General features: G+C 43.3%; 1 protein-coding gene across 1 annotated transcript in view; it reads left to right on the forward strand.

The window, feature by feature from the left end:
- CR1L (complement C3b/C4b receptor 1 like) overlaps window positions 1-14,673 on the forward strand; it is a gene marked incomplete at its 5' end in the record, with an annotated part of 178,044 nt that extends 163,371 nt beyond the window's left edge. Inside the window, 4 exons of the mRNA XM_082703050.1 lie at window positions 11,543-11,647; window positions 13,047-13,238; window positions 13,463-13,661; window positions 14,305-14,673. The remainder of the gene's footprint in view (window positions 1-11,542; window positions 11,648-13,046; window positions 13,239-13,462; window positions 13,662-14,304) is intronic.
- Between the last annotated feature and the right edge of the window lie 1,062 nt (window positions 14,674-15,735).

Below are 15,735 nucleotides of genomic sequence, written 5' to 3' on the forward strand. Positions count from 1 at the left end.
CTAGGACCTCTCATGGGAGCCTGGCCCCGCCAATGCCTAAGTTCAGCCTAGTGGGATGATGTCGCACTGTGGATGTCTGAGCTGAAAACAATGACGTGTATTATTTTAAGAGTTACCATGTGAATGTTTGGGTCCCGCCAGAATCCCCAGGTTCAAATTCTAACCCCCAAGGTGACAGTCCTAGGAGGTGGGACTTTGGGAAGGGACTAGGGTCATGGGGGCAGAGGCTTCATGAATGGGCTCAGTGCCCTTGTAAAGAGGCCCAAAAAAGTTCCGTCAGCCCCTCTGCCCTGAGAAGGCAGGGTCTTTGAACCAGCCAACTGCTCCCAGCCAGCACTGAATCTGTCAGCCCCTTGATCTTGGCCTTCCCAGCATCCCAAAGAGAAGTGTCGGTTATTTAGAAGCTGCGCGGGCTGTAGTATTTTCTCACTGTGGCCCAAGGAGACGAAGACCAACCCCAAGTTGCTGCATGTTACCAGAAACACACACCTGCGCTAGGGGTCCTCGCAGCACCATTTGAGTAGGAAAGCAAGACCACAGAGAGGGGGTTGTCGACAGTGGCTGCACCTGAGAGTCACCTGGGGAAACTAGAACAAAAATGTAGGTCCGATCCCAGAAGAGTATAACTAGATTTGCATGGTCTTGAAAAACAGATCCAAGATGTCTTCGGATGTCTTTGCAAAACACTTGCTCAAGAGGCCACAGCCCTTTGACCTGCAGATTCTCCAGGTCTGACCCCCCATGAACTCAAATCTGCCTAATCTTTTGAATACCTTTCCAGAACAGGTTCACCCTGTCTTCAAGGGTTCACGGAGACTGCGCACCAGAAGTAGACCTCCCACGTCTTTTGTTAAGGGGAGTCCTCAGTGCTCTCCTTTACCAGCCGTGGGACAAGGGTGTTCAGTTCCGCAAAATTTCTCAAAGGATCACGGGCCACCGAGGTGCCCGTTGGGAACCAGCCTCGGTTTCCCCTTCCGTGAGCAGCATCCCTCCACCCAGGCTGGAACATCTCTGTTCTGGGATCTTTTCTCTCGTTTATGTTTCTTGGCTCACAGAATTCCATCCTTGTCCTAACGGGCTGCCTTCTCAAACGCTTAGGAAGCGGCGAAACCTACACGGACCCCACTAATCACGGAAGTATGGAGAGGGAATGACAGATGAAAAACAGAGACGTGATGACTCGACTAGAGGGAAATATTTATTCAGGCAGGAGCACCAGCAGACCCGTCACAGAAGGAGAATTCAACAGCAACCACGGACCGCACGGGCGGCACCTACCACCTTCCAGCACCATGCAACCCGGACAGCAGATACAGCACAGCCATTTCTCAAAATACATTCGGTTCTCTCTTACCTCTGCAGCAAGGGATCATAAATGCAGTTAAAGAAGTTAGGGGAAAGGGCGCGCGGTCGTTCTTGCGCGCTCTCTGCCCGTCCATCCTCCAAGAAACCGCAGGCGGTGGCTCCCCAGAGCCTGCACGAGGCTTCGGGGCCGCTGCTTTTCCCCCTACATCATAACCGATTTCAAATGGTGCTAGACAAAAACAGACTCTGAACACCAGGAGAAATCGGTCAGCCTGTGTAAGAGATGGGTCCGTCGGTGCTCCCGGGGGTCCCGCACATGACTGTGCAGGTGGCGAGTCCGATTCCAGCCGCAGTGCCACAGCAGCGGAATGTTCCGGGGCGTCTGGAGCAGGCGCAGTGCTGACGCCGATGGGACCGTCCTCCGGGTACCACGAAAGAGAAAATCCCAGTGTTAGGATGAATCCCAGCGTTAGCTCTTAGGCCAAAGTCCAAACACCGGACAAGAAGCAGTTCTTCTGATTCAGGAAGATACAAAGAATTCAAACAGGCCAAGTAACTGTTAAGCAGAAGATTCCTGGAACCCACACCTCAGCGTGGACTCATCGATTGGGCAGGACCACCTGTGAACTCTTTCATCCCTCTGGACTTAAAACAGACCCAGACTGAAAGGACAGCCCCTTGCACTTTTTGCTCTTTGTCTCTTTCTCCTCTGTAATCCTGGTCCTTTGTGTGAGAAGAGGCGAGCAAAGATAAAACAGTGGAAAACAGAGATAAAAGAGTATTTTCCCTAAGGTTTAGGATTGCACAAGATACTAGTCCTAGGCCTTCCTAAAAAGGAAGCTAGGGAAGTAGACCAGGGACTTGGAAGAATTCCGAGAGAGCAGTTTGAGAGAAAACAACAAGCCAAGTAAGAAAAGAATTCTTTGGATGCTAGCTAGCATCACAGAATGAAGAATTTCCTGGAATTCTCAAATCTACCACTTCTGGGGGCGCCTGGGTGGCTCAGTGGGTTAAGCCTCTGCCTTTGACTCAAGTCATGATCTCAGGATCCTGGGATGGAGCCCTGCATGGGGCTCTCTGCTCAGCAGGGAGACTGCTCCCTCCCCTCTCTCTGCCTGCCTCTCTGTCTGCCTCTCTGCCTACTTGTGATCTATCAAATAAATAAATAAAATCTTAAAAAAAAAAAAATCTACCACTTCTCCTATTTCAATGGCCCAATTATACCAGATGATTGATATCATCTTCCTCACCTTAAGGGGTGATCTCAGGCTCCCCTTTAGGGCTAGAACATGCCACTAACCTATATTGACCTATATGACCTATATTTAACTGTGCTGTCTCAAGAGTACCATAACAGTATTACCTGAGAGCTAAATAAATTTAACTCCAGAAATAATGTAAAAACTAAGACTTCACTGGAATATCCCAGTGAGGCTCAAGGAAGTATTTTATCATGTAACACTCAAAAAATGTCACTAAAATCCACTTCACCCATTTCAGTCCCCCCAAGGATCCATCTATTAATGCAACTGCTTTCCTAGAACCTAGCTTCTCTCTTCCACCCAGATTTTCTCAAAAGTTCCAGCTCAAGTTGGCTTATAGTTGGTTCTACTACCTGCCCTCACTATCTGGATCTCCTAATTTACAAAAAGTCTCCATGATCTTCCTAAGGTAAGTGAAATTTTTTTTAGCAGATTTCAACAGAACACAGCACTTAAAAAGGAGCAGGGAGGGGTGCCCGGGTGGTTCAGTGGGTTAAAGCCTCTGCCTTCAGCTCAGGTCATGATCCCAGGGTCCTGGGATCCAGCCCCAATTTAGACTCCCTGCTCAGCAGGGAGCCTGCTTCCCTTCCTCTCTCTTTCTCTTCCTGTCTCTCTGCCTACTTGTGATCTCTGTCTGTCAAATAAATAAATAAAATCTTTTAAAATAAAAACAAAATAAAAAAGGAACAGGGAAATGCAGAAACTATCTTAGAATGCAGGATAGGGAGACAGAATATAAGCATATATTCACCCTGGCCCATAAATCTGGAAATTTTTACCTCATTAAAACTAAAGAATTGCAAAATCAAAGAACAAGATACCTTTAATCCCCATTATATTAAAACAACAGATAGCTTCTTATGTGAACACCCAATAAAAAGCAAGGAGGTGATGAAACAGATATCTTCATATGTTGAAAGTACCGCAGCGACTGGCAAAAAGCCTATGAAAAACAATAAAGAATAGTACAAATATTCATGCCAATTAGCCTTCCTAGGAATCCACTCTAATGGAATATTTTTTTTTTCTAAGTTTATTTGACAGACAGAGATCACAAGTAGGCAGAGAGGCAGGCAGAGAGAGAGAGGAGGAAGCAGGCTCCCTGCTGAGTAGAGAGCCCCATGCAGGGCTCCATTCCAGGACCCTGAGATCATGACCTGGGCAGAGGCTTAACCCACTGAGCCACCCAGGCGCCCTAATGGAATATTTTGATATGAAAAATATTTCATGCATTTTTAGCAAGGGCTTCATTACCAATAAAACTGGAACAACTTAAATATATAATAGCAATTTTGGACTACCCAGATACAGCCACTAGAATAAGTTTATATTTCCCTGTCATGATTTAGATTTTTATTGCATAACTTTGTAAAAACTTAGATGCATGGGAAAATGTACTAGAATGGATGGCACCAAAACATTTCAGGGTAAGAGGAGTATGGGTGATATTGTGTGTTCTGTTTTACAAATTCTCTGTAATTTTATGAAAAAATATTAAGTTAAAAGAAGAAAACACATACTTTGCTGAGTGCACAAGATAAAATGAGGTTGTATGAGGGAAATAAATGGCTTTTTATACTAGAAGGACATCAGACCGTGTGCTGAAAAAATCAGGATGAATCATCAGCGACTGATCTGTTGGTCATGCTGTGGGCCAGAATGACACTGTCCTGCTTTTGTCTTCCCCTTAGGCACAAGTGCTCTCATAGTCGGTAAGTTTTGGGAAGGGCTGGATGAGGAGCTCTAGCACCCTGAACAGTAAGTATGCTCTTACACGAGTGAAACCTAAAAGGAGAGATCTGTGTCTCCTACATTACAGTTTTGGTTAGAAGGAAAGTAAGTCAAAATTCAGGCCGCAGTGTGGCAAGACCGGTATCCTCACAGGCATACAGAGTGAGTGTCCTTGAGGGAAGGTTCTATACTGGCTTTAATGTGTTAAAACTGAATAATCATCCTTCGTGTTGGTAGCTGGAGAGCCCTACTTCCTCTTTGGTTTATAACCCAGGAGGTTTCCTCAGGATGGTATCACGCTCACTCCCACAAACTGGAAGCCACAAAGACCAACTTCCTTAGCCCATTTAAGAGGAGTGGTTTGGTGGCAGACTCTGTGGCAGAGGACAGCTCCTCCCTGGGCCTTACACAAGGCGGGAGCACAGGGCCCTTGAGTGCCGGGGCCAGGAGCTCCAGGGCTGTCTTCACCGAGCTGTTGAAAGGCTGCTGTGGACTAAAGGTTACAGACTGCTCTGCTCACCCCTTATCAGCCACCCTGCGGCAATAAGACTAATGCGCTAGATTAAACCATGAGCAGAGGGAAACTCCTAAAGGTAAGCCTGTGTGAGGTGTTTCTTAAAAGTAGAATTTATCTGCTTCCTCCTCTCTCTTCTGCCTTCCTGTGATCTGTCAAATAAATAAAATCTTTTTTTTTTTTAAAGTAGAATTTATACTTTCATTTAAAGAACTCACTGGCAATCTCGAGTGGGACTAGATGTTTAGAGTTTAAAATGTATTGGTTATATTTTCTGTGCATTCAATGACCCTGTTTTACTGCCTAGGTATTTTCTTTGGCGTGATCTTCTTTCTTTCATCTGTCATTGCCTCTTGTTGGATAACTGTAAAGCGCAAAAAAGGGTAAGCATAGCCATATTGTCCTAGACAATGTCTACGACTGTACCTGCCTCCTCTTGAGAGCCAAAGAGAAGTGAAAGTAAACCTCAAACAAAACAAAACAAAACAAAAACCACTGCTACATAACCAGATGTAATAATTCATAATTATAAAGAAGGCCCTTGATGTACATTATGGACACTAAAAGAAATATATATGATATTAAGAACACCTAAAAGTTCTTAAATATATAGGATATTAAGAACACCTAAAAAAAAAAGTCTAGGATTTTATGGAGGATTAAAGTTTTACCAAAAGGAAAATTAGGCAGGAGGAATTTTTCCAAAAGTGTTGATGAGATACTTGGTATCCCAGTCTTGCTGAAACATTCCCGGCTCTGAGCTCTATACACAGACCTCATCCAGGCACTAGAAGTTACACAGTGTGTCCTGCAGGCCCACACAGCACAGGCTGCCAGTGTCAAAGAACTGAGGCTTTTTTTTTTTTAAGATTTTATTTTATTTTTTAAATTTATTTGACAGTGAGAAAGATCACAAGTAGGCAGAGAGGCAGGCAGAGAGGAGGAAGCAGGCTCCCGGCTGAGCAGAGAGCCTGATGCCATCCCAGGACCCTGAGATCATGACGTGAGCCGAAGGCAGAGGCTTAACCCACTGAGAACTGAGGCTTTTTACAGGGCATTAAAAAGTAAATATTTTATAAACCCACCTAATTTTGAAACTTGCTAAAACCTTCCAAGGATTAGATCTAAATAAACATTTGTGACCAGGAAGAGAAGGCATTCAGCTTTTGTATTCGCTGATGTATTTAAAACAACATCTGTGAGGTCAAAGTCAGTAAGATCAATGTTCAACGGTGATAAGCAAATTCTATACCCATGAGACATAGCTCACACCTTCAAGCAGTTTGCTTCAGTAAACATTCTAAACACACACACAGTCCCCAAAAACAAGCCTGACAGAAACTAAAGTTGCTACTTCACACAGGATGCCAGGGTACATGTTTTTGGTTTTGTTTAAGATTTTATTTATTTATTTGACAAAGACCGAGATCACAAGTAGGCAGAGGCAGGCAGAGAGAGGAGGGGAAGCAGGATCCCCTCTGAGCAGAGAGCCCGATGTAGGGCTCAATCCCAGGACCCTGAGATCATGACCTGAGCTGAAGGCAGAGGCTTAACCCACTGGGCCACCCAGGCGCCCCAGGGTACGTGTTTTAAAAGCAGAATATCACAGCCGAGGATCCTACAATCTAGTCAGGAACTCCATTTCATGATAAAATAATTAGTAGAGATGTACATTTAAGTTCAATCTTTAGCCTTCCTAAGTAACATTCTCTGTATGTTATGGTTTGACAGATAAAAACACGTCGCTCTTCTTCATTATTTAAAAAAAAAAAAAAAAAAGTGAAAGTAGCCCTGATACTTTATATAAGCAAAGGTCTTTGTGTCAATAAGCTTTTCCCCTTAACGTTTTTTTAGTGCTATCGTTTGTGAGTCACTTTTTTTAAAAATTAGGCTTTTTAAAAAATTGAGGCTGAATGAAAGTAGTTGGGGATTCTAATTTTCTATTTCCAGAAATGATTATCCTGTCTCATCAAAACACCCTCAGATCGCACACCATTTCTTCATACGCTCCATGTCTTAAAATCCGCCTCCTGTTGTTGCCATGTTCTTTCCGAGTGTGACGTGTGATGGCCTCGCACGAGCCTTCTGTGAGCAGCAGCAACCAGGGATGGGATGGGGAAGAAGATTATGGTCTTCCCTAACCCAAAAGCTCAAAGAGCAAACCCCCAACCAGTAAAGCAACCCACTATCGAACCTATCATACAGTGATCCATAAACATTTAAAAACTTCTCTAAGCCTTTATTTTTTGGGCCCCTGTTTCACTTCTTGGGATAATGAGTGGATTACTATAAGAAAATGTTTTGTTTTCATGTTAGAAATTATATATAACTAACAGGAGGAAGTGCTGAGTTTAAATAATCAGAATCTCCAAGGTCCTTCTCTTGGAAGCAACTGGGTGATTAATCATTGTTCTATGTCCATGTATGGTGAAGCTAATAGACTATGGAGCTGAGCTGTGGCTTCTTATCTGGATCTCAAGCTTTCCTCGCAGGAAGGGCAGGGAAGCCCTCTCACAGAAATGAGAAGGAAGTCATATGAGGCACAGAATAGAAGTGGAGGGGACTTTGGCTCTTGCCCTGCCAGCAGAGCAGTTTACGTCAGTGCCCTAAGACTGACAGAACAGTGTAGAAGGAATGGCCTGTTGTTCTGTGGGAGCTGCAGGATCAAACCAGGCCTGGGGGGCGGGGGGGGGGGGGTGCAGGCACAACTCTGCCTCTGACAGGAGACAGCTCAGAAACTGCCCAGTTTCATTTTGTGGTAGCCCTCTGAGGGGATTTTTAGCACACTCATTTCATTCTGTAAATACTTGAGCAACTGCTCTGTCCCAGGGACAGTTCTGAGGCTGGTGTGAGTGTCCATTAGTGAAGATGGACTCCTTTAGGGAGTTCTCATTCCAGTGACGGGAGAGAGAGCACAAACGAGACATGTAATTAATTATAATAAAGGGGATAAAGACTAGGAGAAAACAGAGCAGAGTAAGGGAGCTCGGGAACATGGGTGTGGGGGAGACGCCAAATTTAATACGATTAGGTGAGTCCCATTTGGGAGGGCTTTAAAGTGAGGTCATGTCTATGGGTGTATAGATAATATAGCCTTTCTACGTTTGTCTAATTTTAATTTCTTATAAATCTTCAAACTGCTTATTTTTTTAAATTACTTTTTTGTATGCCTTGTATAACCAGCAAGTGAGGAGTGAAGTGGCCAGAAGTGGTGTTAGCAGGGAAAAGTGCAGCTATAAACCCAAGTCACCGGCCTGAGGTGGTGGTTAGGGTCCAGCCGAAAGCAGTGTTGTAATTAGTGGCGTCTTCTCACGGTGGGGGTGTGATCCGGGACTGAAGGACCTGATGGCTATAACTAGCCCTCTCCTCCATCACAGAATTCTGCTCCAACTGTTTACCAGGTAGTACATTTCTAATTGTCCTATACTTACCCTAGGTTTCAAGGTTGCTCTTTGTTTGAATATACTAACGCTGAATTTGGGGAGCAAGCCTGTTCTATTCTTTTTTTTTTTTTAAAGATTTTATTTATTTATTTGACGGGCAGAGATTACAAGTAGGCTGAGAGGCAGGCAGAGAGAAAGGAGGAAGCAGGCTCCCTGCTGAGCAGAGAGCCCGATGCGGGGCTCGATCCCAGGACCCTGGGATCATGACCTGAGCCGAAGACAGAGGCTTTAACCCACTGAGCCACCCAGGCGCTCCGAGTAAGCCTGTGCGAGACTAACATCACATCACTGATGATTTCCTATGCGTCCTTGATCTTTAGCTTTCCGAGTTTCAGGATGTCTAATTACTCCATGCATTTCCTCCCTCTGCCCCCACACCACACTGCCCACTCTATTAAATTATTATTTTTTTTAATCTCTTGTGTCCTTGGTCTCTATTATACTCCTTAACAGTGCCCCTGGCAGAAAATGAGCTTCTTGTGAGCAGAGACCACCTATCATATCAGACTCAAAATCATTTTTATTTAGTGATTTCTGACTTCCACTTCTACAGTAGACAGGATTAATAATAAGAATAGCAATAATGGGGGTACCTAGGTGGCTCAGTCAGTTATGCGTCTGCCTTTGGCTTAGGTCATGATCCCAGGTTTCAGGGATCAAGTCCCACGTCAGGATCTCTGGTTAGCACGGGGAGTCTGTTTCTCCCTCTGCCCTTCCCTGCTGCTCACTGTCTGCCCCTCCCTTACAAAAATAAATGAAATCTTAAAAAAATAAAATAACAACCGGTAATATATTTGCTTACAAAATACTTTAAAATATATTGTCTTTGGTCTCCAAAGGAACTCTGCGATGTAGATAGGCCAAATAACATCATTATCCCAAAGCAGAGAAGACTCCCAAAGCAGAAAATTTCAGTGACTTGCTTAAAATCATACCAGTGGGAAGTTGCTCAGGGTTAGGGCTTTGGTCTTGATGATGGAACTCAGAATCCTGAGCCCATTCGGCTTCCCAGTAACAATTTCAGCTGTCATGAGTTCTGAATCTCATTCTGTATCACCCAGAGCTGCATATAGTACAAAGGGGGAATATTTCCTTTTTTCTTCCAATATTGTCCCCCTATCAATTTTACTGAATTTTTTTAAGCTACTCTGGTACATTAGGCCAGTATCCTTCTAGAAAACAGTAGGAAATCTCTCCCTTTTTATGCTAGTCTGTTATTAGATATTTTATGCTAGAAGTCTGTTATTATATTAGCTTATAAGAAAATTACAGTATTTCTGTAAAGGACTCTGTCCCTAGTAAGGTTTGGTGAAAATGTTCCTGTCCCTTCACACAGTCTAGCAAGTTCTGTAATTTAACATTACTGGCCTTTCACTAGCGAAAAATGTGCCATCTGCTTACTGTATATTTCACTGTATATTTATACAATAATTTGTGACAAAGATTAATTAGCAGAAGTCATGCATTGGTCACTCAGGAAAAATGTTAGACTCCTCCATTCACAGCCCATTTATCCCTGCCTCTTGTTTCTGCCTCTGACTCAGATAAGTCATTAAAATCTTCATTAGTCTGAGGCTTGGAGTACAAAACTATTAAGACCACTCATTATAAAGTATCCGTGCATTACTCCATGTTCCCATTAACTCCCATCAGTCAGGTGGCTAGGCATGTCCCACTCATCACTCAAAACCACTTAGAACCATTCCTCAGATAACCACTTCGCCATTGTTCCTTGGAAGCCCCTCCCTGAATACCAGCCAGTCCAACCCTCTGCTCTTCCTCACCCAAGGACCTCAAGTTGCCCTTCCTCGCCCTCTGAAATCTTTGGCTCCTGATTCACTCTTGCTCTTTGTCTTAAGGGATGCCCTCCTTGTAATTTCTAAGAAAGGGTAAAGAGTAACTGAGTAATGAAGTACTGGCAAGTGGCCAAGTGATTTAACTGTGCTTCCACCCTGAAATCCCTAATACCAACACATACTCGAAACCTAAAGGTACCAGGATCGCATCATGTCTCATTTAATTTCTGTATAGAGAAGTGCTTACTTGGCCCTTGAAGAGGCAGAGCAGTACACCACGTGAGATCCCAAGACTTGTGAACAGTGAGAGCTGTGTTCATTCCCACCTACTGGCTATGAAACCCCCAGGGAGACACTTCCCTTCTCTGAACTTCATTTTCCTGGTCTGTGAAATAGGGACAGTAGTTCCAAGCTCACTTAACACAGTGCTTCGCTTAGGATGAAGGTCAGAAAATGTGAGCTATTGGGGCACCTGGGTGGCTCAGTGGGTTAAAGCCTCTGCCTTTAGCTTAGGTCATGATCCCAGGGTCCTGGGATGGAGCCCCGACATCCAGCTCTCTGCTCAGCAGGGAGCCTGCTTCCTCCTCCTCTCTGCCTGCCTCTCTGCCTGTTTGTGATTTCGGTCTGTCAAATAAATAAATAAAATCTTAAAAAAGAAAGAAAGAAAGAAAGAGAAAGAAAGAAAGAAAGAAAGAAAGAAAGAAAGAAAGAAAGAAAGAAAGAAAGAAAGAAAACGTGAGCTATTATTCTTCACACATGATCGTTACTGGCATCTCAAAGCATTAAATCCTTGGAAATACTGTCAGTCTTCCTATGCTTCCTGACAAGGACTGCTGCTCTCCAAACTGTGGACGTTAATTGGACAGAACACAGAACTTCTACCTTCACTAAAGCAGAAGAGAAAGCTTTGAGTCAGACCCACTGTGCAGAGCCCCTGACCTTGTGAGGCTTCAATATCACAATCCAGCGGTAAAAGGTTATTTGCCAGTCAGAACTGCTTTGGAAGGAAGTGTTGCTTTAGGCAGGGACACTTCTCTGTAAGAATTCAGGCTCTTCTGACACAATGTACAGGGGGGTTTTCATAGTTTTTTCTCCTTCAAGTTTTTTTTTTTTTTTTTTTAAGATTTTATTTATTTATTTGACAGAGAACACAAGTAGGCAGAAAGGCAGGCAGAGAGAGAGGAGGAAACAGGCTCCCTGCCGAGCAGAGAGCCCGATGCGGGACTCGATCCCAGGACCCTGAGATCATGACCCGAGCCGAAGGCAGCGGCTTAACCCACTGAGCCACCCAGGCGCCCCTCCTTCAAGTTTTGACTTAGTCTTGAAAGGTGGGATTTGGCTATGTTTTCCTTTTACATATCTCACAAAGATTTCAGAAACTTAGGCAAAGTCTGCCCTAAATTTCAAAGTGAAGGCCACTGACGAATTTCTTCCAAGACTGAAATGTATATAATTAAGCTATTTTCCTATTTTTCCTCTTCTGCCCATTAGCAAGAATACAGATGGGAAACCTAAAGAGATGATCCATTTACGTCCTCAAGAAGACACCAGTGTAAAGCCTCAGACTCTGCAAACCAATCAGGCAGACAGCAGCAGGTACCTCATGTAAATCCTGAACTCACGTCTTGGAAAGCTCAAGTACTGAAAAATGAGAATAGGATCTGCATAGGTTGCTGGTCTAGCTGGATCCCTGGGGCCGGGGGTCAGAAGGTACTACAGGAAGTGGAAATGCCTTGGTTGCTGTTGTGTTGGATTCTGGCTGTTTCCAGCAGTTGGGTGAGGACTGCCATCTGCGCTGTGCATGGGCACTGTTTTCACAGAGCATTCCTGTATTTTTGTGCAGGGGTGCTGTGAACCTTTGAGAGGGAAGCTTTTGTTTTTCTTGTGGAACCCAAGCATTTGCCACGCGGAGGTGCCTCCGGGTCCCCCACTCCCCTTAAGTGCACAGGGTCACCTCAGGATCCTGTGGAGACTTTGCATTTCCTGCTTCCCAGCTCTGACTCAATTCTCTGCCTCACCTGTCCTCCTAGGACTGCTCTGTCCCTCTGTGCCCCTCCCCCACCCCCAGGGGCTTGTCACCACACCTCATGCCTGCATTCCAGAACTGAGAGCCCCAGCTTGGCCTCACAGGTGTTGTGTAGTAAATTGTAAGCTGTTTGCTGAAGGATTGGGGTAAAAAGGGAGATTATGCTACAACCCAAATGGGCATACAACGTATAACTGAATAGTAGAAATCATGGAACCTAAAAGTAACTGTTTTTGTAAATAAGGTCTTACTGGAACGCAGCCTCCCTCACCTACTGTTGGCCTATTTACAACTACAACAGCAAAGCTGAGTAGAAAACCACAGAGCCCCAGAGACTGTGTGTGTCTTTACAAAACTTAATTTAAAAACTGTTTCACAATGCTTTAAGTAGCATTTAATTCCTCTTCATTCCTGCCAGGCTACTGACCTACTAAACATTTTACCAGCTTTCTTCCAATTTAAGGTGCATTCATCAGGCTCGGACTCTAGTTACCCAAGGAGCTCTCCCCAAAGTGCCCCAGTCCAAAGTGATGTCAATCTTTAAAACTCCCTGCACTTGCTGTCTGTAACATTTTTAAAATAAACTATTTCCTTTTAAGAATAATAAGTGCCCATTAAGGAAAATATAGAAAATAAAGAAAAATATTAAAAAATATAAAAATGACCTGAAATAGCCTCCACCCACTAGGTGGTATGCTTATGCTTGTTTGCCTACATTTACATGTTGCAGGGCTATCCACTGAAATTGTACTTACTTTATAATATTGAATTTTGATTTTGTTTTCACCAAATGACAACCATTTCCTTTATCAGAAAACCTATAAACCTATATTGCATAGTATTCAACACAATATTTCTTGTTTTTGCCTATTAACACTCTTCTATTCACTTGGTTATTCCTACATTCTACAAACATGGCTTAGTCCCTTTTTTTTCAGTTTTTTTTTTTTTTTTTTTTTTTAATTTCAGAGAGAGAGAGAGCACAAGTCAGGGGAAAAGGAGAAAGAGTAATTCATCCCCACTGAGCAAGGAGCCCAATGTGAGCTTGTACCAGGACTTTGAAATTATGACCTGAACTGTGGTCAGATGCTTAACTGACTGAGCCACCCAGGCACTCCTGGATTAGTCAATTATGACATGGACCACACTTTGTATTTATGGGTAAGTACTTCCTTTTAAAATTTCCCTAAATTTCTGAGTAGAGACTTTATCAAATGAGAAGTATTAATATGTGAGTAAATTTACCAAAATTTTATTTTAACTAACATTTTGGAAGTGTTCTTTTGCATCAAGGTACATGTCTAACTGTTTACCTTCACTGTTGACAAACTTTTAATAAATGGTAGGAAGTCCTTAATGAATTTGTCTCCAATCTCTTTTCTAAGACCGCAGTTTTGGCCATAATGTTCTCCAGGAGCAGGGCTGATCATCTGTGGCAACATACGGTAGACAAGGAATGACTCAAAATCTGCACCCTGTGCCCAAGCCAGGTGCAAGGCCCGAGAGGGTGACACGGGTAAAGTGGCAGACTCCAAAGACACTGCTGTGTGCTAAAGGACATGAGAATGTTCAAAGATGACACAGGTAATAAATTATGTTGGGAAATCATGTGAGGTGGAGAGAGGAACACGGAGGGATCAGGTGGCAGTAATAATAGGGGGTGTCAGGTGAGCGGCTGGGCCTCCGCAGGGATCTGTCCCCTGGTGGGAGGACAGTCATCCTGGCCTTAAGCATGGCCAGGGAAGTGTTTGGACATCTTGGACTATATGGTATCTTCTGCAAATCGTGACTGCCGTAGGGGGAGGCCATGCTCTCGGAGGCAGAGCCTCGTCCAAACTACCAGCTCCTGTTTACTCTCCCTGCCATGGCCTGGCTCAGAGAAAAGAGAGAAGAAATATTTTGTGTGTTATGAGGGACCTCTATGTTTCTGGAACGAGGCTCTTTCTATTTAGTTGCTCAATTGTGAGAACACTTTTCCTTTGGCAAAAAAAAAAAAGCGACGAGGAAAGGTCAACTTCTTCATTAATCTCTCTCTTATCTATTCAGTGTCTCAACTTTGGCCGTATTTTCTTGGGCCCTACACAGCAACCACGAAGGAGGGCAGAAACATGTCTTCTGAACTCGTAATTATGTGTAACGCTAGTATCACCATTTCAAGCAGCAAATTCTTGGGTTGTTCCCTTGTCACCCATGCTGTCACCTGAATAAAAATATCCTGCTATTTCAGTGCCCTTCCTTTACAAAGTACCACAGAGCTGAGGAACACCTTGAATCACAAGTTGTTGGAAAGGAGCCTATTCAACAGAGTAAGATGTGAGACTCATACAGTGACAGACGTGACCTCGCAGAGACCAGACATGTGCCCAAGAAGATGCTGACATTCTCCCAGGAGCCCGTAAAAGCTCCCTCCTCTTAGCGTGGATTACTGTCAGTCCTCCTGCTCTCCCCTGCTGAATGCACACCTCAGCTAGTAAGGGGAAAAGACTGCACTCAGGGTTTATAAATAGTCTCAGTTACGGAAAGGAAGACGGCGTCACTTTGGATTTGTTTACAAGATTGTGATTTCCCTTTCTCACTTTCAAATGTTCATACTATGGAATGGGCTCATTAATGAGAGGATCAAAATCCAGGAGGAAGGTATGAAAAACAAATAAGTCACACATAATTATACTATTCAGTGATAACCACTGTTAATATTTTGCTTTTTGCTAACCTTTCTTCATACATGTTTGCTTCTTTATACACAGATTTTTCTTAATAGTCACTTTTTCTTCTGTAGAGCAAAATCTATTAGAACAGAAAAATATAGCTAGATCCGTTTTTGCTATCACTAGGAAAAAAGTATTTTCTGTTTATTATATACAATGCTGAAGCAACCACAGTGTCTTTTGTTTAGACAGAAGGGGGAGAGGTTTTCAAGAGAAACTTCTTAAACAATGAGATCTGGGGCTCTATTTCAAAAGCAATTTGTACTGTGTGTCTAAAACATACTAACTTAAATAAAAGGATAACTTTATTATAAAGCAAGTAACTTACTTTTTGTATAGATTCAGAATATACTCAATAAACTTGGAAACCATGAATTTAAGAGTTGCAACATTAATGTACAGGTCGCTAAATAAGTGGTCCTGGAGTCCGTAACTGGTCCACACACTTACAGATCGGCCATGCTAAGGATCTAGAAGATACCAGAATCTTTCTGGGTAGTTAACAACAGACTTGCATATGATGACTGCTAACTACTGTGTAATTCTGGGTTGCTTTTCAAGTGTATTGTGCCACACTTACCTTGATAAATATAAAGAGGGAACTGGACATCAACTTGAAGTTTTCTTTAAAATCATAGAAGGGGGAAAACAGCATTAACGAAGTCAACTGACAAACTAGGAGGAAAAAATTACAACCTCTATCATAGACAAGGGTAACTGAGATATTTAGAGAGTAAAAATGTCAAAGACCAAACCTCCTGGCCTCTCCCCCCTGTAAATAGGGAAAGGATATCCAACTGGGCCTTCAATAAAAGAAAGGCAAGTAACCAATCAATATATGAAAAGATCCTCAATGGTTTTGCTTAGTTGAAACTTGGGGAAACCTTGGGAAATATATTAGGTCTTGAGTTTCTGAAGAAGCACACTTTAAACAAGGGCTAGAAATTAAC

Source organism: Mustela nivalis, assembly GCF_964662115.1.
Source record: "Mustela nivalis genome assembly, chromosome: 16".
NCBI classification, from domain to species: domain Eukaryota; kingdom Metazoa; phylum Chordata; class Mammalia; order Carnivora; family Mustelidae; genus Mustela; species Mustela nivalis.